The following is a 23,532-nucleotide window of genomic DNA, read 5'->3' as shown; positions in this document are numbered from 1 at the left end:
GCTGGATAAGCCAATGAGAAGTTGTACTTCTATCAATACTTCTCCCTTTGCAGAGAGTTGATTAGACTTCTTTAAAAGGCTTTCAAATTATTCATAGATCCAAGAAAGCTAGGTTAAGCATTCAGTTATTTGATTTTAAGGGTTATTTTGCAGGAACTGATTAAATAATTCTGAGGACTTGGAACAGTCCTTGGCAAAGTTAACAAAAAGATGCTGCTCAGGGAAAACTGACTTCCTTTTTAGAACTCTTTCTCTCTTTAAGGCCCATTCCCAACTTGTTGGCACCCAATGGCCTCCTACTTTTTGAATCCTATCTGCTCATAGGAGGTGACCTCATATCAAGACACATCAACCAAATTCTGTACCCATTTACATTTTAACAACTCTTTAAGCCAAAGAAATGAATCTCTAATAGTGGAATTTCAGGATTTAGCTAGATGAATGGAGGAGTTAGGGGGGAAGCTAAGCACAATTATTAGTATCACTGGAGTCCCACTCCTCACCCCCAAATTACTATGTTGTGGCTTTAACCCCCAACATGACTGTATCTGGAGACAAAGTCTACTAGAAGATAATTAAGGTTAAATGAGGTCATAAGGGTGGTACCCTGATCTAATAGGACTATGGCCTTTTAAGAAGAGAAAGTCTCTCCCCTATCACCTCTCTCCATCATTTGAGAACACAACAAAAAGGTGGCAGTCTACAAGCCAGGAAGGAAGCCCAAAGTCACAGGGAAGCACTCACCTAACCATCCATCCTTGATGTTTTCATACATGTTTACATTAAAGCTAGTCCCACTGATGTAGTGGGTACTCCTAAAATACCAAATCCAAAGGAACAAGGGTCTCTAATCAGGAATCCCAGGAGGCCCAAACAAAGACATGGTAGGCAGCACACCCTGGCAGGGGTACAGCAAGACTGCCAGGTCAGGCCACCCTCCCAAATATCTCTGCCTGTTGTGGGTTCCAATCATTCGAGGAACCACAGAAAGGGGAATGCTGTGAACAAGGTCTTGAGGGGAAAAGGCAGCCTTCTGAGCATACAGAAGGGCTAAGATCCCCAATTAGAGCACAGGCAGTTCTAAAATGCACTAAGTTTAAATTATACCAAAGTTTGGGTCCAACTCCAGTCTGGAGAGAAAGGCAGGAGGAGGGGGACAAGCTAAAGATGTGGCTATGGACTTCCTTGGTGGTCAAGCAGTAAAGACTCCGCCTAACAATGCAAGGAACACAGGCTTGATCCCTGGTCCGGGCATGTCCCACATGCTGCAGAGTAACTAAGCCTGTGTGCCACCACATTGAGCCGGTGCTCTACAGCCTGGGAGCCACAGCTACTGAGCCTGCGTTCCCTAGAGCCCATGCTCTGCAACGAGAAGCCACGACAGTGAGAAGCCCGTGCTCGTCACAACTTGAAAACGGTTTACACACAGCCATGAAGACTCAGCACAGCCAAAAAATTAATTTAATTTAAAAAAAACCCACGCTAGAGGAGCACTGATCACTGGCACAAAGCTTAGAAAACAGAGGTGGTAGGTCCTTGAATCTTAAAGTCAGGAGCCTCCATGCAGTAAATTGAAGGTCCAAGAAAGGACTCCTAGTCTCAAGGGGCTGGCAAGAGAGTTCATGACGGAGAACCCCAGGGGAGGGAAGCCTACAGAAAGGAACACGGAAGTAGGATACATCCAGGGCAAGGGTTGCCAGGGCCACAAGATGGCTCAACGGCCCTGAGGCAGAACTCAGAGATACACTTTCCCCCTACCCCCACCCCTGGCCCGGCAAGACTCAGAAGGACAAGAGTCAGCTCTGTTGGGAGTCCAGGTATAAGCTCTGTTGACAGTCCAGAACACGGAAGCGTTCTTTCTGAGATTGGGCTTACTTCCAGCCACCTGAATGCTTGGTGTCATGCCAACAAACTAACTAGACACTGGTGAAGCCCTCCTGAGGACCAACCCAAGGGGCTCCCGTGTTTTCGTGTAATGTATTTTATTAAAATGCACAAAAGTACTTCCTGACTGCTGGCCTCAAAGAGCCCTGCCACAGTTTGGGTTCTTCCAGAAGGTAATCTGAGGCAAAGATTTGAGAGCAAGCAATTTATTTAGCATGTGATCCCAGGACACAGGAGAATGGGGAAGTGAGATGGGGGCAGGAAGGCAGCTAAAACAGATGCATCATCAAGCCAATTACCACTGGGGGAGGCCGAGTCTCAGTCCTGGAAGCTCTGGGAGCCAGTGCAGACTGCCCAGCCGTCTCAGGGGTTCCACTCAGGGGCAGAGAGCTGGGTTCAATACCTACCAGCCCTGGCTGAGGGCTGCTCCCGGGGGTGGGCTGGGAAGGGTTCATCCTGGCACTCCAGGCTGCCACATGGGCAGAAAGAAATGTCCAGCTAGTGGCTGGAAGGGGAACTGAGTGTACTGCGGTGCTTAGGGCCCAGGATCTTAAGACGGACACCCAGTCTCTATGTAATAAATGAGGAAGTCTGAGGCACCGAAGCCAGCAGAAGAGAAGGCAGTTTCACACCTGCCCTGCCCTACTCCTCCCTTCAAGTCAGTATCTGGGGTTTAGAGAGAGTGTGTGTGTGTGTGTGTGTGTGTGTGTGTGTGTGTGTGTATGTTTGGGTTTGGCGTGCGTTTGAGGAGTTCAGTGGTTTTTCTTCAGCTGTTTGGAATGTTTGAGGAGAGACTAGGTAAGGGGAGGCTGAAAGGAGTTGCTACTTGAGATTTAAAGAAACGCCCAAGGAGTACCAGGCTTTGTGCTCTAATGCAGGCTGAACACGTCTAGTTTGTCAGCCTGTGCTGGGAGGCCAACCAGAGAGGCACGAGGACAGGGATGTTTATCATTCCTCAAAGGGCTATGGACAAAGATCCCAGCTGTGCTTAAAGCCTCACTATTCAAAGTGTGGTCCCCCAAAAGGAAGCATCTCCAGCCCCGTCCCAGAACCCGCATCTACATTTCAAAAAGATCTACCTGTATATCTAAAAAGCACGGCTACAAACTATAGTTATTCACCAAGTGTTCTCTGCATAAAGAGTATATTCAGCGACTGTGACTCCTACCAAAGTCAAGTGGAAAGTATTTGCTCCATTTCAGGCTAATGTGCTCTATTCAGTTTGTCAAATTAACTTCAGATTTGCTGAATGGAATAATTTGGGACAAATTTGGGACAAAGGGAGATAATCGTGTCAACCTACAAACCTGGGTGTAATCACAACAAAATAAAGCATACTTTAATTTTTCAAAACCTCTTTCATTTATTTCATTCTTCCCTTTTTGCCTCCTTGGCAAAATTAGGAATCAGGGCTTAATAAGCCTGTATGATTCTAAGACTATTCATGTGGGTAAACCTTTGCCTCAATATCTGTAAAATACATTTGACAGTTCCAGGAGTGTCATTCATTTCAAAATAATCATGCGTGTGTATCACAGGAAAAAAAGTTAAAATTCTTAAGAAATTTTAAAATGACATTTTGATACAGGTAGCCAGTAAAGGAATAAATGAATATACAAACACTCTTTGAAAAAAATTAAAGCAAAACAACTCATACTAAAACTTAATTCAACTTATGAATAAAAAGCCTCAACACAGTATATGGATACAGATATGGAAGTATACACAGAGATGGTTACTAATCCTAATTGCATTCAGAGTACAAAATAACTGACAACCATGAAAATAAGTAGAAATACGTTAGAAGCTTTCTTTGGATGGCATCCTCAACTCAATGGACATGACTCTGAGCAAACTCCGGGAGATGGTGAAGGACAGGAAGGCTTGGCGTGCTACAGTCCACGGCGTCACAAAGAATCAGACACGAATAAGCAACTTTACAACAATATCAATAGCGTTCTTTTTTAGGTATTGAAGGGGAGCAGAACATGACATCTCAAAATGTCTCTTTGGTATAAGAATTATCTTGAGGCTGATTATTTTTAAGAAACAGCAAAGAAGCAGCTCTGAAAAGCGAGTAGACGTGACCCTTCTGTAAGAGATGTTTACATATATAAGGGGAACCTCCATTTGCAAGGGTGTCTCCCTCTCCATACCAGAACAGTCACTTTAAGTCTCTAGAAACTCTTCTCAGTGGAGAAGGCAAGGACTTAAATCTGCATAACACCCCAACCTTCTTCACTGCGCTTTTCCTGATAATTCCTAGAACTGGCCTCCCCCACCCCACAAAAAATCTTTTGTCTTTAGTGGAAGATGGTATTGAACATAGTGGGGCTTGGGCCTTTTAGGGGGAGTTACTCTGTTTTCATGGGTCTTTCCCATGTATACAGGAGGATATATATTAGTAAACTTCTGTTTGTTTTTCTCCTGCTAATCTGTCTTTTTATTACGGGGGGGGGGGGGTATCTCAGCCAAGAACCTAGGAGGGTAGAGGGAATGTTCTTTTTCTTCCCCTATAGCATTTACAGAGTAGTAATGCACACGAGAAAAACATCTCCTGCCCTATCAGTAAACAAAGGATGTCACAGTCATGAGTGATTGCAGCCCTCCAACACGAGCTGGTGAGCCCTGAGGAAACTCAGGAAAAGAATATACCTGCCATCTACCAGCCATCAGACTGCAGCCACTCCCTATGGTGAGCCCTGAGGAAACTCAGGGTGAGAAATCACAGGATACAGGCCCCAGATAGCTCAAAGTCTTGAAAGTGTTAGTTGCTCAGTCGTGTCTGACTCTTTGTGACCCCATGGACTGTAGCCAGGCTCCTCTGTCCATGGGATTTCCCAGGCAAGAATTACTGGAGTGGGTTGCCATGCCCTCCTCCAGGGGATCTTCCCCACCCAGGGATCAAACCTGGGTCTCCTGCATTGCAGGCAGATTCTTTACTGTCTGAGCCACCAGGGGAGCAGACCCAGGTAGCTGAGGGGCACATCAAAGGAATGATTTCAGTGAACCCAGACTCTTGCATCTTCCCATACACAGAAGGTGAAAAACTGAAAGTGTTAGTCGCTCAGTTGTGTCTGACTCTTTGCGACCTCATGGACTGTAGCCCACCAGGCTCCTCTCTCCATGGGGTTTTCCAGGCAAGAATACTGGAGTGGGTTGCCATTCCCTTCTCCAGGGGACCCTCCCAACCCAGGTTCTCCTGCATTGCAGGCAGATTCTTTACCACCTGAGCCACTAGGGAAGTTCCCATACATAGAAAAGCACTGAATTCCTTAACTTGGGATATCTGGTTTTCTTTAATTAACAATAATCTTTTGATGTTCAGACTACCTGCCCTTTGTTGCAAAACTTCTATATAACCTGGCTCCTCTCCTCACCTCCTCAGAGCAGTTCTCTCAGGGTTACTTGAGATGCTGTCTCCAGGGCTTGAAGTCCTAAAAATTCCTGCCGAATAAAACATAACTATCAACTTTTGGATTGCCAGTATTTTTTAAGTCAACATACACATGTGTTCATCAAAAGATAGGTATAATCCACAATGCTATATTTAAAACGGTAACAAGGACCTGCTGTATGGCACAAGGAGCTCTGCTCATTGTTATGTGACAGCCTGAATGGGAGGGGAGTTTGGGGGAAAATGGATACATGTATATGTATGGCTGAGTCCCTCTGCTGTTCACCTGAAACTATCACAACATGTTAATCAGCTATTTCTGAATACAAAATAAAAAAGTTTAAAAAAAAAAAAAGGTATGTACAAGAGTGTTCCTCACAACACTATTCATTAAAGCCAGAAACAGGAAACTAACCAAAGGTTCGTCAATAGTAGAAAGGATAAATTATCGTAGTCATACAATGGAATACTATCCTGTAACTGCAACACACAACACAATGCTATGGATGAATCTCCCAAACAAAAATGAAAAGTCAGATATAATGTGTATAGTGTATACTTCATTAAAGTTTAATCTTAGAAATGTATGTATACACATTTCATCCACTTTCACAGATGAGTCAAAAACAATAAGACTCTATATCTAAGAAATACTGCTTGCCACACTTGCCTACTTTCACTAAAAATGGATGCTAGAAAGAAAATGACTAACAACGATGCACAGGTGGTAAATATCAGGAGAGTGAACAATGGTACACAGCTCTTGACTCACATACGAACTATGGATATAAAATGAGCATCGATCCAATATAAAAAATAAATACTACTGGGTGGGCTTCCCTTGTGGCTTAGCTGGTAAAGAATCTGCCTGCAATGCAGACTCGGTTTCCATCCCCGGGTTGGGAAGATCCCCTGGAGAAGGGAACTGCTACCCACTCCAGTATTCTGGCCTGGAGAATTCCATGGACTGTATAGTTCATGGGGTCACAGAGTCGGACACAACTGAGCAACTTTTACTTTCACAAGGGTAATGGTTTCTCCAAATACTCCAAAACATGTGATATATTCTGTCAAAAAGTTAATTATCTGGATAGCAAAATCACTAGAGGAGGTCATTTGTACTGATTGTTCCTGGAAGCTTCAATACTATATAGACTATACTATTAGAGTTTACCTATAAATCATGGCTAATTTTCAAATTATGTCTAAAAGGGAAATCACTTTGGCATACATCCTCCTAATCTTTCTCCTTCTCCTTCCATATATTCAATCTGTGAATACCTAGAAGGTTTAGAAACTTTACATGTCTAAAACCCAAGGGAAACATGTCCAAGTTTTTTAAAAATCTGAGAAGCAGTTAGGACTAGAAGAGTTCCCCACTAAAAAATGTGACATTGGTGATCTGTGGAATTTTATCACTGGTTTTTTCTTGGTAAAATGTAATTCCCTTCTGTCTGGAAACTCTAATAATTAGGATCCTAACACACAGATATTAATTTGTTCATCAGATCATTGTTCTCACCAGCAGCTTCTAGACTTAGCCCAGAGACATGAATTTCTGGAGAAAGAGAACATTTACTCAGTGTCTTTCATGTGACTGAGTGACTTTTATTTCATGGGCTGGAGATCATGTTAGATAGTTTAAATTTATTTATTCATTGATTCATCTAACTGAATACCTACTGTATACCAAATACTAGGTACTAGGGATAAAGTGTGGGCCCTGCTCACATTCTAACGTGGGAGCAGGGGGGTGGGGCAGAGGAGGAGAGGGGAACAACAAATATACAAATAAAGAATAAAACTAATATAATGATAAGTGCAGTGTTGAAAATTACAGTAAGGTGAGAATGATACAGTGAGTGACTTAGAATCTATTTTGGATCAAGGAACCAGAGGTGATACTTAAACTGAGAGATGAATGATGCCAGACAGAGAAAGATGAGGGAGGGGCAGACAGAACATTCCAGAGAGAACTGTTAGTACAAAAGACCAAAAGGTGCTTGATGTACTGGAAGAATCAAAAGGAGGAAGTGTGGTCTGCAACAGGGAAGAGCAGGGGTCAGAACATGGCAGAAAACCACAATCCAGCAGGGGAATGACATCATCCAGTTAATACTTCTAAAGAGATGCTCCAGCTGCCGTATGGGAATTAGATTATAGGCGGCCACTACAACAGTCCAAGAAAGATAGTGGCAGAAGGAAGAATTGTGGATGAGTCAAAGTAGAGAGGCTGGAACACCTGGAATATACTCTGAAAGTCAAAGTGACAAGATCTGTTGATAGGCTGGATGTGGGGCAGGAAACTTGTAAGCTTAGAGCCTGAACAACTAGATGGATCATGGTGTCATACACTGAGATGGTCTCATGGGGAGAGAATCAAGTATGGCATGGAGATGCAGGGAATCAAAAATTTGCTTTAATAAAAAATGTGGATTAGTAGGTCTCTTTTTTTGTTTGTTTCAAGATTTTTGAATTTTTATATTTAAAAAGCACAAAATGGGGACTTCCCTGGTAGTCCAGTAGTTAAGACTCTTTCCAATGCAGGGGGGCACAAGTTTGATTCCTGGTCAGGGAGCTGAGATCCCACACGCCATGTGGAGTGACAAAAAATATATATATAAATAAAGGCACAAAATGTTTAAGAGCATGATTTTTCCTATACTTTCTTCCATTTTTCATTTCTATAACCCTCATTTCTGAGCCTGTTAATGGTTCAAGTTTCCCAAAACTTCCAGCATTCTCAGAAGTAGTCAACTTATCAACATTGTTTTCTAGTGTTTCTCAATGACATTTTTGAGCCAGTATAAAGATCTTAAAGATATTTTTGAGACAATTTCCACTACACAGTAAGATCCATTCTATGTTTTAACCTAACAGTGGTAGTGCAGTGTGAAAGCCATGCTAAAGAGGCTGGAGTTTACTTCTTAAAATCAGTGTAGACAAGGGAGTTCTGGAGATCTTATGTACAGCACAGTGACTACAGTTAACAGTTACTGTACACTTAAAGTTTGCTAAAGGGGTAGATCCTAAGTGTTCTCACCACACACACACACAGAGACTTAACTGTGAGGTGACGGATACATTAGTTAGCTTTAGTGTGGTGGTCATTTCACAATATGTGTTTGTGCTCAGTCGTGTGCAACTCTTTGCAACCCCATGGACTATAGCTCGCCAGGCTCCTCTGTCCATGGTAAGAATATTGGAGTGGGTTGCCATTTCCTACGCCAGACCCAGCGATCCAACCTGTGTTTCCTACATCTAATGCATTGGCAGGCAGATTCTTTACCACTGGCGCTACTTGGGAAGCCCCTCACAATATACACATAACCAAAACATCAAATTGTATACCTTGATATACAATTCATATTGTCAATAATATCTCAATAAAGCTTGACAGAAGGGCCCCTGCCCATACAAGTCTTTTAAAAGAATGAATTCATTCCTACTGTATAGCACAGAGAACTCTATTCAATATCCTGTGATAAACCATAATGGAAAAAATATGAAAAAGAATATATACATATAACTAAGCCACTTTGCCTATACAGCAGAAATTAATACAATATTGTAAATTAACTACAATAACATTTTTTAAAGTGAATTAGTAAATCTTGAGGTGCGGGTCATGGGTACAGGTACTGGCATCTAGATATTCGGAACGGAAAGCCACAGACTGGATGGGTCGTATCAGAAGAGCACATAGTCCTAGTGCCCGGGAAGGACACCAACCTTTGTAGGTTGAGGAGAGAAGACTGAAATGAGACTTAGAATAAGTTACCGGCAAGAGTAGGAAAATCGAGAGAGTGTAGGGTAATGGAAGTAACAAGAATAAAATGTTCAAAAAAAGAGGAAATGTTGCTGCAAAGTCAAGCAAGATAAGCCAGAGAAGGGACAACTGATAAATTTGGCAACGTGGAGTTCATCGAGGACTGCCAAGGAGAGCCACACTCAGGACAGGACCCTGATTAGACTAGACAAGGAAAGAATGTGGGGCAATCAACTATATGCAGCCTTTTAAGAGGTTCCTATGAGAGGCAACTAGAAATTTGGGAGCTCTGTATAGAGCCAATGGAGATACTACATATTAGATCATGATTATGAGCTGATGAAAACAATCCAGAAAAGAGAAGAGGATGCTCAGCAAAGCAGTAAAGAAAGAGGGAAATGGAATTCTAAGTCAAGTCCTTCACAACTGGAGCACCAAAATAATTTAAGTAATTAATTACAGAGTATTGAAAAAATAGGAATTTATGAGTCCATACTAATAAATACATGAGTAAGTAAATAAATGGCAGATAACCAAAAAGGACCTACTATATATCGCACAGGGAACTGTACTCAGTATTTTGTAATAACCTATGTGGGAAAAGAGTCTGAAAAGGTATGTATGTATATATATATATATATATATATATATATATATAGAGAGAGAGAGAGAGAGAGAGAGAGAGAGAGAGAGAGAGAGACAGACAGACAGAGACAGAGAGAGCACCAGCACTCTAGTGCCTGCGAGCCACAACTACTAAAGCCCATGTGCCTAGAACCCATGATCTGCAACAAGAGAAACCACCACAAGAAGCCCATGCTCTGCACCGAGAGTAGCCCCAGCTCACCACAACGAGAGAAAAAGCCCGAGTAGCAACAAAGACCCAGCGCAACCAAAACTAAAAATAAATAAAACTTTAAAGTAAAATAAAAAGGAGAGGGAGGTGGTCTGTTTTCATTCTAAATGTTAAAGAGGAGCAGAATATACCATCCCAAAATATGTCTCTTTGGCATATTGATTATTTTAGGCTGATTATTATTATAATTTGTTATTCGGGGGGGGGGGGCTGTATTGGGTCTTTGCTGCAGCACACAGACTTCTCTCTAGTTGAGGTGTGCATACTCAGTATCCCCTAGGCATGTGGGATCCTAGTTCCCCGACCAGGGATCAAACATGGGTCCCCTGCATTGTGAGGCAGATTCTTTAACCACTGCACCACCAGGGAAGTTCTTAGGCTGATTATTTTTAAGAAACAGCAGATACAGGAGAAGCTCTGAAAACCTGGTATAAGTTACCCTTTTGTAAGAGACATTTGCTATAACAGAGAGAAAGGTGATTCTAATCTCTAGAAACTCTATCAATGTGCCTAACAACCTGACCCTTACAACATGACCCTTGTTTACTGTGCTTTGCCTGTTAGTCTTATAACTGGCCTCCCCCAAGCCAACATCTTTTATCTTTAGCTAGAGATGGCATTTAAGGTGGCTTGGTCCATTTCACAGTTTCTCAGTTTTCCAGGGTGTCTCCCACGTATAGATGTTATTAAACCATTTGTTTTTCTCCAATTAATGTCTTTTCATTATAGGGAGGTCTCAGCCAAGAACTTAGAAGGGTAAACGAAAAATGATTTTTCCTCCCCCACAATGCCAATGTCATAGAAGACAGAGAAAGGCTGTGAAAATGTTATAGATTAAAAGAGGCTAAGAAACATGACAACTAAATGCCTGAACAACCCTAGATCAGATTCTGTACTAGAAGAAAAAAAGGCTGTAAATGTTAGTAGGTTTATTTTCAAAATTGGAATACAGATGGCAGATTAAAAACAATATTGTATCAATATTAAATTTCCTAAAGTTGACAACTACTGTGATTACGTAAGAGAATATTCTTATTCTTAGAAAATCCATACTGAAGTACTTAGGAGTAAAAGCCATGATGCATGTAACTTAGCCTCAAATGGTTCAGGAAAAAAATTATGTGCATGAAGAAGAGTGCAAAGGATGAAGCAAATGGGGTCAAATGTTAAGGACAGAAGAATCTGGTTAAAGGGTATATGGATGTTCTCTGTACAATTTTTACGTTTGCAATTTATTAGTAAAGTTTGAAATTCTTTCCATTTTTTTTAAATTGGGGGGCGGGGTTGGAGAACATGTCCTTGAGAAGGAGAAGAGAATGAGAAGTCCAGAGCCCAGCAAAGAAGCCGGTCTTTGACACACTGGGGGCGTTTCAGTCAGTTTCACAGGAACAGTGGGGCATTTCAGTCGGTTTCACCTGGGCACCTGTACACATGCTGGGAGTCTGGGTGGTGAGAATATGAGAAGAATACTCTGTCTAAAGAGACAGAGTCAGCAGCTGAAGGAGGAGGAATAGAGAAAGTAAAAGGGGTAAAATAGCTGTTTTGGAAATTGGAAAGACACAGACACTACTCAAGTGAAGTAGGACCACCAGGCAATGCTGAAGATCCATTTGTGGTTTATTAAGGTCAGGACCTGGACCTAGACATCAGAATTTATTATAAAAACTCCCCAAGTCATTCAGACAGACAGTCAGCTTTCAGAGCTACTGTGCTAAGGCCAGGATTCTCAACCTCAGCATGAAAGATATTTGGGCCAGATAATTATCAGTGAGGAGAAAGGGATGTGGGGAGTCATTTTCTGTGCATTACAGGGTATTTAGCTACATCTCTGGTCTCTACCCACTAGATGCCAATAGCACCACTACCTCTGCCAGTCATGACAACCAAAAATGTCCAGACATTTGCCCTGGGGCAGGGAGGGGGCGGAATTGAGAGCCACTGGCTGAGAGCCACTTATGCTAAGGGAATGAAATCTCTACCGAGTTCCCTTCGTGAGTTTATAATTAATCTCTCTATCCAAAACTTTGGGGTTTCCAGGTGGCACTAGCAGTAAACAACCTGCCTGCCAATGGAGGAGATAGAATAGACACCGGTTTGATCCCTGGGTCGGGAAAATCCCATGGAGGGTATGGCAAGCCACTTCAGTATTCTTGCTGGAGAACGCTATGGACAGAGGAGCCTGGCAGGTTATGGTCCATAGGGTCACAAAGAGTCAGACATGACTGAAGCAACTGAGCATGCATGCATCCAAAACTTTATTCCCTTCCCTGTCCCTTCTGACCTCAATCCTTTGCTAACTGAATACTAATCAACCAAAGTTAGATGACTAAAACTACATTAATAACATCATTAATGTGCTGAAGTTGCTATTATAGACACCACCATTAATGTACAAACTCAGGTTGTTTCTCCAGGATAAGATGAGCTAACAGACCTGGCCAGAGAATCGTAAACCAGAAACATCCTGACTCTCAAAGCTATGATGAAGAAATATCACAGAAACATCACAAAATGATGATTAATCCCAGCCTCTTTGTTCTTCCCCATTAAATAAGCCCCTAACTCAAAGCTCAAGTTGGAGTGGATCTGAGGCTTGTCTCCCACTCCCTTGACTGGTGCCCTACAGTAAACCCAGACTTTGCTGCAAATACCCAGTGTCAGAGTTTGGCTTTCTGTGTCACAGGCATACCAGCCCTTGCTTGGGTACAGGAACAAAGGCCATAAACATGATATGTTTTTAAAGATCAAATATTGTGTATGCTCCTCATCGCTATGAGCACTGTGGTTAAAAACACAGGCTCTAAATCCATCCACGTTGCTGAAAATGACAGAATTTTGTTCTTTTTTATGGTTGAATAATATTCCATTTTGTGTATATGTGTGTGTGTATCATATCTTCTTTATCCATTCATCTGTTGATGGACAGAAAGTTAGAGGAAAAAAACAAATACTGTATGATGTCACTTATATGTGGAATCTTAAAAATAATACAAATGAAATGTATACAGCAAAACAGAAACAGACTCACAGATATAGAAATCAAACTAGTGGTTACAACTGGGGAGAGGGAAGCGGGGCAAGTTAGAGGTATGGGATTAAAGATACAAACTACTATGTAGAACACAGATAAACATCAAGGATGTATCATATAGCACAGGGACCTAGAGCCATTATCTTTTACTAACGTTTAATGGAACATAATCTATAAAAAATACTGAATCAGTATGTTATACATCTGAAACTAATATATACTATAAATTACCTATACTTCAATGAAAAAAAAAAACCCCACAGGCTCTGAAATCAGATGGTCTGTGTTCAAACCCTAGATGTACTGCTTATCATTTGTACAACTGGACAAAGGACACTGACAAATTTAACCTCTGAGTGCTTTACTTTCCTCATCTGTAAAATGCTAATAGTACCTGCCTCGACGGTGGATGGGTGTGTTTGCTACATAAAGAACTGAGGAGCCTTGGGATACTTAGCAGCACATCTTAAATGCTAAAGGCATGTTTATAACTTTCTGAAGGCAAAGACCATTCTAATAAATATGGTGGGGGAAAAAACAGTGAATACTGATCTGTGAACTTAAATAAAAAATAATACCTGCCTCAAGAGTTTGGGAGTGTTAAATGAGTTAACATAGGTAAACCAGTAACAGCGCCATCTACCCAATAAATATTAGCTGTTAGTTATTACTATTTCCTGGAGAAGCGAGTGGCAACCCACTCCAGTATTCTTGCCTGGAGAATCCCCATGGACAGAGGAGCCTGACGGGCTACAGTCCATGGGGTCGCAAGAGTCAGACACAACTGAGCAACTAAGCACATATTATTATTATCACAGAGTCAGAAATGTAGTGGACATCAGATGTCTGTTGATTTATGAACTATTTACATTAAAATATACTATAAAAAATAAAGAAAATAAGTGACTTCTCTGGTGGTCCAGTGGTTAAGAATCCAACTTGCAATGCAGGGGATGAAGGTTCGATCCCTGGTGAGGGAACTAAGATCCCACATGTTGAGGGGCAATTAAGCCTGCTCTCTGCAACTACTGAGCCAGCGTGATCTAGGGACTGTGTTTCACAACAAGAGAAGTCCACATGACACAACAAAGACTCAGCGCAGCCAAAATAAAATAATAAAAATAAAATATACTCTTATGTTTAACCTAAAGAAATTTCCACACCAAAACTGAACAAAAAGGCAGAGTGCTTTGAATTTCTCTTAAGATTAGTGCTTGATTTCTTCTAGTTTCTAGGTGCACTCATTCATCCATTCAACAAATACTTACTGAGCATCTACTATGTCCCACTGTTCTAGGTCCTGGACAAGAGACACAAAGTCCCTGCCTTCTTGGAACTTGTATTCTAGCAAGGGGGAAAAAGACATGGAATTAGTGAATGAATAACTAAATAATATAATTGCAGATAATAATGTTACAAGAAAACAAAAGTGAGATGAGGGGGGTGGACATTTCTAGTGGTAGGTGAGGAATGCTGATTTAGAATGAGGGTTAGAAAAGCCCCAAATGAAACAGATGGACAAGTTAGGAGATTATCTGGTGAAATGATGCTCCAGGCAGGCAGCACCGCAAATGCTAAGGCTGGTAAGCAGGGAAATGCTTGGCTGACGTGATGAATAGCAAGAAGGCTGGCACAGCTGGGAAAGTATGGGAAGAATGGGGTAAAGGTCATATAGGGCCTCAGGCTACAGGAAGGAGCTAGGGGTCTAGTGTAAGCGTGGTAGAGGATTTGAGCAGTAGATTTACAACACTGCCTTTACTGGTAATTCTCTGGGGTCAGGGTGGGTACTGGGAGACTGGGTTACAAGCTACATATAAATTTGAGAGAAAAACTGGGGTAGCTACCATTATCTCCCTGGTGGCTCAGAAGGTAAACAATCTGCCTGCAATGCAAGACACCTGGCTTCGAGATCTCTGTGTTGGGAAAATCCCCTGGAGAAGGAAATGGCAACCCACTCCAGTATTCTTGCCTGGAGAATTCCATGGACAAAGGAGCCTGGTAGGCTACAGTCTGGGGTCGCACAGAGTCAGACACAACTAAAGCAACTCAGAACGCACTGTCATCTCAGAGAATTAAAAATGAACTCACTTAGCATCATAACAGGATCTGATATAAAATGAATCTGTCCTGGATACAGTTCAGCAGTTTGGGGACTTAGAAACTAAAGAAACAGTTTTATAACACAGTAGTTTTATGAAAGAGTGTCAAATCAATGCAATGATCATCATTTTAAAATGAAGTACAACAGATAAAAGTGAATTGAAAATTTCAGAATACTCTTCACAGAGGAAAAATGCATAATACTTCTTGAGATTCTGTTTCAATTATATATAGATATGTCCACACTGAGCTGAGATTTATACTTGTCACTATGAATGGTGGGCAGAAAAGTTTGAAAACCACTACCAAAAGCTACCTTATTTGCACATAAGGTATCTACTTATTGTTTGTTCATTGTTCATTCATACAATGTGGAAAATTCTTAAAGAGATGGGAATACCAGACCACCTTATCTGTCTCCTGAGAAACCTGTATGCAGGTCAAGAAGCAACAGTTAGAACTGGACATGGAACAACAGACTGGTTCAAAATTGGGAAAGGAGTACGTCAAGGCTGTATATTGTCACCCTGCTTATTTAACTTATATGCAGAGTACATCATGCGAAATGCTGGGCTGGATGAAGCACAAGCTGGAATCAAGATTGCCGGGAGAAATATCAATAACCTCAGATATGCAGATGACACCACCCTTATGCAGAAAGTGAAGAGGAACTAAAGAGTCTCTTGATGAAAGTGAAAAAAAGGAGAGAGTGAAAAGCTGGCTTAAAACTCAGCATTCAAAAAACGAAGATCATGGCATCCGGTCCCATCACTTCATGGCAAATAGATGGGGAAACAATGGAAACAGTGAGAGACTTTATTTTTTGGGGCTCCAAAATCACTGCAGATGGTGACTGCAGCCATGAAATTAAAAGACCCTTGGAAGAAAAGCTATGACAAACCTAGACAGTGTATTAAAAAGTGAGAGACATTACTTTGCCAACAAAGGTTCATATAGTCAAAGCTATGGTTTTTCCAGTAGTCATGTATGGATGTGAGAGTTGGACCATAAAGAAGGCTGAGTGCTGAAGAATTGATGCTTTTGAACTGTGGTGCTGGAGAAGACTCTTGAGAGTCCCTTGGACTGCAAGGAGATCAAACCAGTCCATCCTAAAGGAAATCAACCCTGAATATTCATTGGAAGGACTGATGCTGAAGCTCCAATACTTTGGCCACCTGATATGAAGAGCCAACTCATCGGAAAAGACCCTGATGCTGGGAAAGACTGAAGGCAGGAGAAGAAGGGGACAACAGAGGATAAGATGGTTGGATGGCATCAGTGACTCAATGGACATGAATTTGAGCAAGCTCTGGCAGATGGTGAAGGACAGAGAAGGCTGGTGTGATGCAGTCCATGGGGTCACAAAGAACGAGCAACTGAACAACAACGTCTATCTATACATATAAACTGTTCCTTTATTCTCTCTCCTTTCCTCACTATACCTGGCATTCCCCGCCCCTTCCCTGCAGATGAGAATATTATAAAAAAGCTCCAAAGGTAGTTTCTTCCTGGTCTAAATAAAAACAGATTGACTTCTGCTACACTATCTGCTCCTCCAGGGAAATCAAAATATGACCCTCCAAAGCTGGGAAGACTGACTCACCTCTAAACTGTTAGGCTTTTCCATGAAATAAAAAAAATCATCCAAACAGAACAAGAAATTTTAAAATGAAATTTTTTGAACATTTCGAGGTTAAAAATGAAATGCAAAGAAAACCTCCAGAAGGTACTAATAAGGGCAAATGCCAAAACTCCACAGCAAGCATAATACCTAGCAGCAGGTAGGAGAAGCATTTCCACCCAAGTCAGATGTTCCTCCTCCACCTGCTCCACAGCCCAGCCACTAAGGAGCAGACACGTGGAGGAAAAATGCCAGGGGCAGGGAGGGATACCTATACCACTGCCATTTGTAGATAGCTTATTTACCTTTAAAATTGAAGAAAATTGACTGAAATACTATGAGAATTAATGAAAGCTTAGTAACATGACTTGATTATGCTAGAACTCCAAAAAAAATTAAAAAGCCTCTCTATATAATACTCTGTGTGTGTGCACACACTCAGTTGTGTTCAACTCTTCATGACCCCATGGACAGTAGCCCGCCAGGCTTCTCTGTCTGTGGAATTTTCCAGGCAAGAATACTGGAGTGGGTTGCCATTTCCTACTCTGGGGATCTTCCTGACCCAGGGATTGAACCCACCACTCTTACATCTCTTGCATTGGCAGGCAGATTCTTTACAACTTTGCCACCTGGCAAGCCCATACAATAGTACAGTCATAATAAAATGAAATGGAGAAAGGATACAATTTCTAAAAGCAATACAAATTACACACAAAACAATCTAGGAATTCACCTAACAAGAACGTGTAGCACCTCACAGTGTGGTACAGGCCTAAGAACAGATGTACAGATCTATGGAACAGAATAGAGTTCAAAGTTCAAAGCACACACACAAAGTAAATTCATTTCTGACAAAGAGGTCAAGGGGATACAATGAGGGAAAAGTATAGTCTTTTCAACAAATGGTATTGCAACAACTGGCTATCTATATGGAAAAGAGTAAACCTTGACTCATACTAAAATTAACTGAAAATGAAATAAAAAACCTACATATAAAATGTAAAACTATAAAATATCCAGAAGGCAACATAAGAGAAAATCTTGCTAAACAGGAGGAAGACAATTTATGACAGGTTACTAAAAGCGGTATTCATAGAAGGAAAAAACCTGATAAATTAGACTTTATCAAAATTTACAACGCTTGCCCTTCAAAAGAAGTCATTAATTCCACGTATTATGAGGTATGAGTCAACTAAAACAGTCAAATTCACAGAGAGTAGAATGGTGGCTGCCAGGGGCTAGAGGGAGGGGGAAATGGGGAATTGCTGTTCGGAGGGTATAAAGTTTCAGTCATGCAAGAGGAAAACGTTCCAGCTATCTGCTGTCCAACATCATGCCTATAGTTCACAAGACTGTACTGTACACTTCAAAATTTAATAGGGTAAATTTCATGTTGTGTTCCTACCACAACTTTCTTTAAAAAAATAAAGAAAATGAAATGGTAAGCCACAGACTAAAAGCAAATGTTTGCAATACATGTATCTGACAGAGAACTTGTGTGCAGATGTATGGAGAACTTTTATGATTCAGTAAGACAACACACAATACAATTAAAAAACAGACATTTCATAAAAGATACACTAATGGTCAAAAAGCACATGAAAAGATGCTCAACATCATTAGTTATCAGGGAAGTGTAAACTAAAACCACAGAGATGCCATCATAAACCTGCTGGAATAAAATAAGCTGACAATACCAAGCACTATCAAGGATGCCAAGCAACAGGGTGAGGGCAATAGAGTAGCCATTTAAGAAAAGTCCAGCAGTTTCTTACCAAGTTAAATTTACCACACAATATAGCAATCCCACTGCTGTTGCTGCTAAGTCGCTCAGTCGTGTCCAACTCTTAGCGACCCCATGGACTGCAGCCTACCACGCTCCTCCATCCATGGGATTTTCCAGACAAGAGTGCTGGAGTGGGTCGCCAGTGCCTTCTCTAACAGCAATCCTACTTCTGGGTTATTTACTGGAATGAACTGAAAATTTACATTGACACAGAAAGCTGTATGTGAATGTTTATATTGGCCCGATTCATAATCACCAAAAGTTGGTAAATGGACAAACTGTGGAGTATTACTCAGCAATAAAAAGGAACAAATTAGTGATTCACACAACATGAGTGAATCTCATATGCTACGTGAAAAAAGTCAGACTCAGAAGGCTACATCGTGTATGAAGCCATTCACAGGACATTCTGGAAAAGACAAATTTATAGGGACAGAAAACAAACTAGTGGTTGCCAGGAGCTACGAGTGGTGGGAGGGGTTGACTACAAAGGGTCCATAAGGAATTTTTCGGAGTGGTGGACTTCTAGATCTTGACCATGGTGGTGGTTACATGACTACATGTATTTGTCAAAGCTTATGTAACTATATACTAAAAACGGTTGAATGTTATTGTAAATAAACTGCACGTCAATTTCTAAAGCATGGAATCAGCTCAAGAATTAATTAAGTAGATTTTTAAATGGAACAGAGTGTTCATAGATTTTTATTTGATTGAGGGAATTTATGATAATTTTTCCCAAATGTTTAGCCCATTTCTTAACATCCAACGTCTCCTACCTCATACCATGCCCCTCAAATAATTTCCATGTGGATTAAAGATCCATGTATTTTTAAAACCATAAACATTTTAAAAGAAAAATTGTTTTTTCTCTATCTTAGGGTAGAGAATTTCTCAGTGAGGCATAAAAATCAGCTCCCAGGTTTTTTACTAAAGGCAGAATCTCTCCTTTGTATCTTCAGAACTAGTAACAGATATGAATTTTTCCCCTCACCCCCACCCCTCTTTCTTTTTGAAATAATGGTGCTCCTCCCAGTTTGTAGCGTGTATCTGAAGTGACTTGGCACTCAGGCAGCGAAATGGAAAAATGTGTTGGTCGGTTTTATGTGAGCAATGAAAGTGCTAGGAATCTCACCGTATGTACCCGTCTCTGAGTCCCCAGCCAGCCTCAGGCACACCAAAGTCACTCGGGAGCACCCAGAATGACCACATTAGCCACAGAAGAGCAGCTTCTTCACTAGCTCTCTCTAACACCTGAGCAAACTCACTTTGCCATTTCTGGAAGGCTGCTCCTGGTACCAGAAAGACGGCAGCTCTCCTTTGCCGGCCAAACCCACCAATGAATGCCATTTCCCAGACTTTTTCCTCCTTCTGCTGAACAAAATCATATCCATAATTAAAGTTCCTTCTTTGTTTCTTTTCTGTGTCACCATTTTTTTTTTTTCCTAGAAAAGAACACACATCTGAAATCTGTGGGTTTGGGGCAAGGATTAAGGATTATTCACAGAGAAAACACTGATGCTGGTCCTGCACTTCTTCAGTGTTTTTCAACAGCAAAATCTGCTCTATCCCCCTTTTACTGAAAGTCACCTTGCCAGGATGTGGGAATGATAAAAGCAGAGGGAATCCGATAGGGGCTGGCATCACACTGAGGCCCTGTAAAGCAATAACCCCTGAGCAGCTTCAAAATGTGGCCACTTTTTGTTTTCCAGCTTTGCACTTGAGCTGAAAAAGCAGCCAACTAAGCAGTGTCCAGCTCACTTTAGATCTTAACTAAGCAAAACTTTGGGACACTAAATAGAAACTCCCCAAATCCTTTGGAAATGGCATACACTTTTGTCGCTCAACCCATAAACTATTACAAAATTAAACTGAATTGTATTAATAATTAAGCTCTTGATAAATTATTAATTTAAAAATACCATGTGTAACTGAGATTATACACATAGGCTTATCTCTTAAAATAGCTGAACAGAAGTTAAGAGATGGAAGGAACTGCAACATCTAGCTAGTATTTACTTAATAAACCTTCACTCTCCATCACCCACCAGCTCCCAACCCAAAGAAATGGGGTCCTTTTTCTGCCTATGATGACTATTACTCGGATCAGCTACATAATTTATAGGGCCAGTTGCAAAATAAAAATGCAAAGCTCCTTGTTCAAAAATTATTCAGAATTTCGACAGCCAGCTGCAAAGCCCCTTGTTCAAAAATTATTCAGAATTTCGAAAAGTGACCGCAGAACATTAAACCAAATACAGGCTGCATGCCCATGAAGTCAGCTCTATCAGATAATGTACGCAGTAAGAAGAGTAAGGTATTTTGCTACTAAATGAGTAGGAATCTTTGAAATTTGTGTATTTGGGGAGGAGGTGGAATTGAAAAGCCTTAGGATCTCCACTCCCAACGTTCCTAAGGTTTTCAGTCTGTTGGACAAAAAGTACTTCTGCGAGGCCTGCCATGTGGTCCATGGAGCAGCAGCAGCATCTGGGAGACTGGCACAAGTGCAGACGGTCGGGCCCCACCACGGCCGGACCTACTGAATCAGAATCTGTATTTTAACAAGGTCCCCAGGGAATTCGGATGGGCCCAGTACACACAAGAGTCACTGTCGAAGCAGCCATGGAAAACCTCTGCCGCCTGCCTCATTCGGCTCTCAGGAAGCCCGTCAGCGCTCCTTCTCACCTGAAACGCTCGGGAGCCTGGACGCGGCAAGTCGCTGTTGAAAAGCGCTCACCCGAGGCCTCCAGCCCATCCTCACCCTCAGGCTCTTGGCTGCCGCTCCATCGCGCCGCGCCCGTAGCCACCTGCTTTGGGTCCAGTCTGACGCGGCAGCGGCCAGCCGTCCGGGGCCCGGGCGCGTCCGCGCTCCTCGGGCTCCGCCGCACCCACTGGGCGGCGCGGCAAACTGAGTCCCCGCCAGTCGGCTCTCGAAGACCGCCGGCGCGAACACGGCTCGTGGCTCCTTTTCGCGCAGGGGTGGGGAGAGCTGGAGTCCGTTTTAAGCTTCAGGACACACACACCCCTCTCCCTCACAGAACGCGTCGCCAGAGCCCCTTTCTCGCGGCGCGCACTCTCTCACTGTCGGGGCCCCCAAAGCTCGGCCCTCGGCCTCCGCCTTTCAGGGCGGCCCCGGGCCCCAGCTCCGCCGAGCCTCAGTCGCGCGGAGGGAGCGTTCGTCCCGCCGTTCCGTCGCACTCTACGTCCCGGCGCTACGCCCCAGCCGCCCGCGCCCGTCGCCAGTTCCCCGGCCGGGTCGCAGGAACCAGAGGCGACAGACCCATTCCGGCGCGGCGCGCTTACCTGCCGGTCCCCGCCGACGGCCTCGCCGCTGGCGCCCTCCAGCCCTCCTTTTTCCCCTTCCCTCGGGCCGCGTTCCTCCTACTCCCGCCCGCGGGCTGGGCACCGCCCCCGTCGCTCCCGGACGGCTCGCCCGCCCGCTCTCCAGCTGCCTAGCGCGGCGTGGCGCGTCCCGCGTTCGGCGGCGACGAGGCTAGGCGCGGAGGTGGGGAGCGGGCGGGGCGCGGAGGAAGAAGGGTGTGAGTGAACCGCCCGGCGGCCGAAGCCCGGCGGGGAGCTCAGACTGGGGGCGGGGCGGCCCACCCCACCCTGCGGAGGCCCCCGCGACGCTTCCGGACTTCCTGGACCGCTTGCTCCTCCGACGCCCCGCATCCGGTTCGGCGTGCTCCTCGGGGACCCCAGACTCCACGCCCAGCCGCTCACCTTTAGGGGTCGCCCTGGTACCCTAGTGCTTGCCCCACCACTTTCAGCACCGTGCAATGTGATGGGTGGGAAACCCGAGGTCGCCCCTCTGCCACAATAATATTTCTGATGCAGAGGTCAGACTGCTTGGAGGGGGATTTGGAGAAGTCTGTAAAAGGAAAAGGTCCTGAGAATGAATTCAGCTCCATGGTTACCTGATACACCAGATACCTAGGAACTGGGATCCCCAGCGCAATGGCTGCTGGGCAAGGGTGGGGTGGAATATGAAGTGAGTTGTCCCTGGTCCCCTCTACCTTTTCTGTCTGCATCTCCTACCTCTGCACAGTCCAGAATAAAAAAGTAGACCTGGACAGGATTTACAGACCACCTAACCAGTGTTACAAGATGATAAAATAGGCTAGAGGAACTTAGTCCTACAATAAGATTGGTTGTAGAAAGCAGGCACTCAACGCCCTCTGGCCCCTTTTACACCCTCCCCCACACTACCCTCTCCAGCCCTCCTCTTTGTAGTCAAGTAACTCCAATATTTGCAAGATGTTTTACCACTTTAAATGCACGCATTCTCTTCCGCTAAAACCTACAGGAGAATATTTCATTTTTCTTTACCACCAAAATTCTGAATTGCATTCAGAGCTCTGGAGAGGATGTTTTAAAAGTGCAGATCTGCAGAGCACACTCGTGCCTAACTCTGTCATATTAAACACAACACCCGTGAGATATATGCTCCGCTTTGCAGGAGGGATTGATTTTGTTTTTGCAAACACCAATTTATTAACACTCATAACATTCTAGCTGGATAAATAAATGGAAAGTGTTTTCAGAGAGACTTTTGACTGGTTGGATTAACAGGGAGTGGGTGACAGGAAGCTCATCCAGGTAACATAACAAGCTGGAAGCAGAATTATGATGAGGAAGAAAATAGTCATCTTAGTAAACAGATTGAATCCTATTCCAAAGGGTTAAATTGTTCACATTTGTATTAACACTTACATATGTTAGAGAATACAGACTTCATATTGTGTAGAACCACCAGAAATCTCATACACTGCTATTTGGCAGAATCAATTAAAAATGAGCTCACAACTACCCAATGTCCCAATTCCTCTTCTAGGTATATACTTAACAGAAGCTAGTGCATATGTCTACCAGAGGATCGGAACAAGAATGTCCATTGCCGTGTATTTGTAATAGCCTCAGATTGGAAACTACCCAAATGTCCATCAGCAGTAGAATGGATTGAAAACATTGCAGAGGTATCCTCTCAAAATGGAATACCAGACAGAGAATGCACAAGGCACTGCTACGCTGAGTGTTGCCAGACCTCGTAAACAATACTGAGTGAAGGAAACCAGACACAAAAGCATA

At 42.9% G+C, this 23,532-nt stretch overlaps 1 protein-coding gene across 2 annotated transcripts in view; it reads right to left on the bottom strand.

Annotated features, from left to right (window-relative positions):
* Nucleotides 1–21,846, bottom strand: part of ADGRG2 (adhesion G protein-coupled receptor G2) — a 131,737-nt gene extending 109,891 nt beyond the window's left edge. For both annotated transcript variants that reach the window (XM_070464651.1, XM_070464652.1), the window contains exon 1: nt 21,748–21,846. The gene's annotated coding sequence lies outside the window, so the exon portion shown is untranslated. The remainder of the gene's footprint in view (nt 1–21,747) is intronic.
* Between the last annotated feature and the right edge of the window lie 1,686 nt (nt 21,847–23,532).

The sequence above is a fragment of the Odocoileus virginianus genome, unplaced genomic scaffold (genome assembly GCF_023699985.2).
Source record: "Odocoileus virginianus isolate 20LAN1187 ecotype Illinois unplaced genomic scaffold, Ovbor_1.2 Unplaced_Contig_46, whole genome shotgun sequence".
NCBI classification, from domain to species: Eukaryota; Metazoa; Chordata; class Mammalia; order Artiodactyla; family Cervidae; genus Odocoileus; species Odocoileus virginianus.
This window is presented reverse-complemented; position numbering and strand designations above follow the sequence as displayed.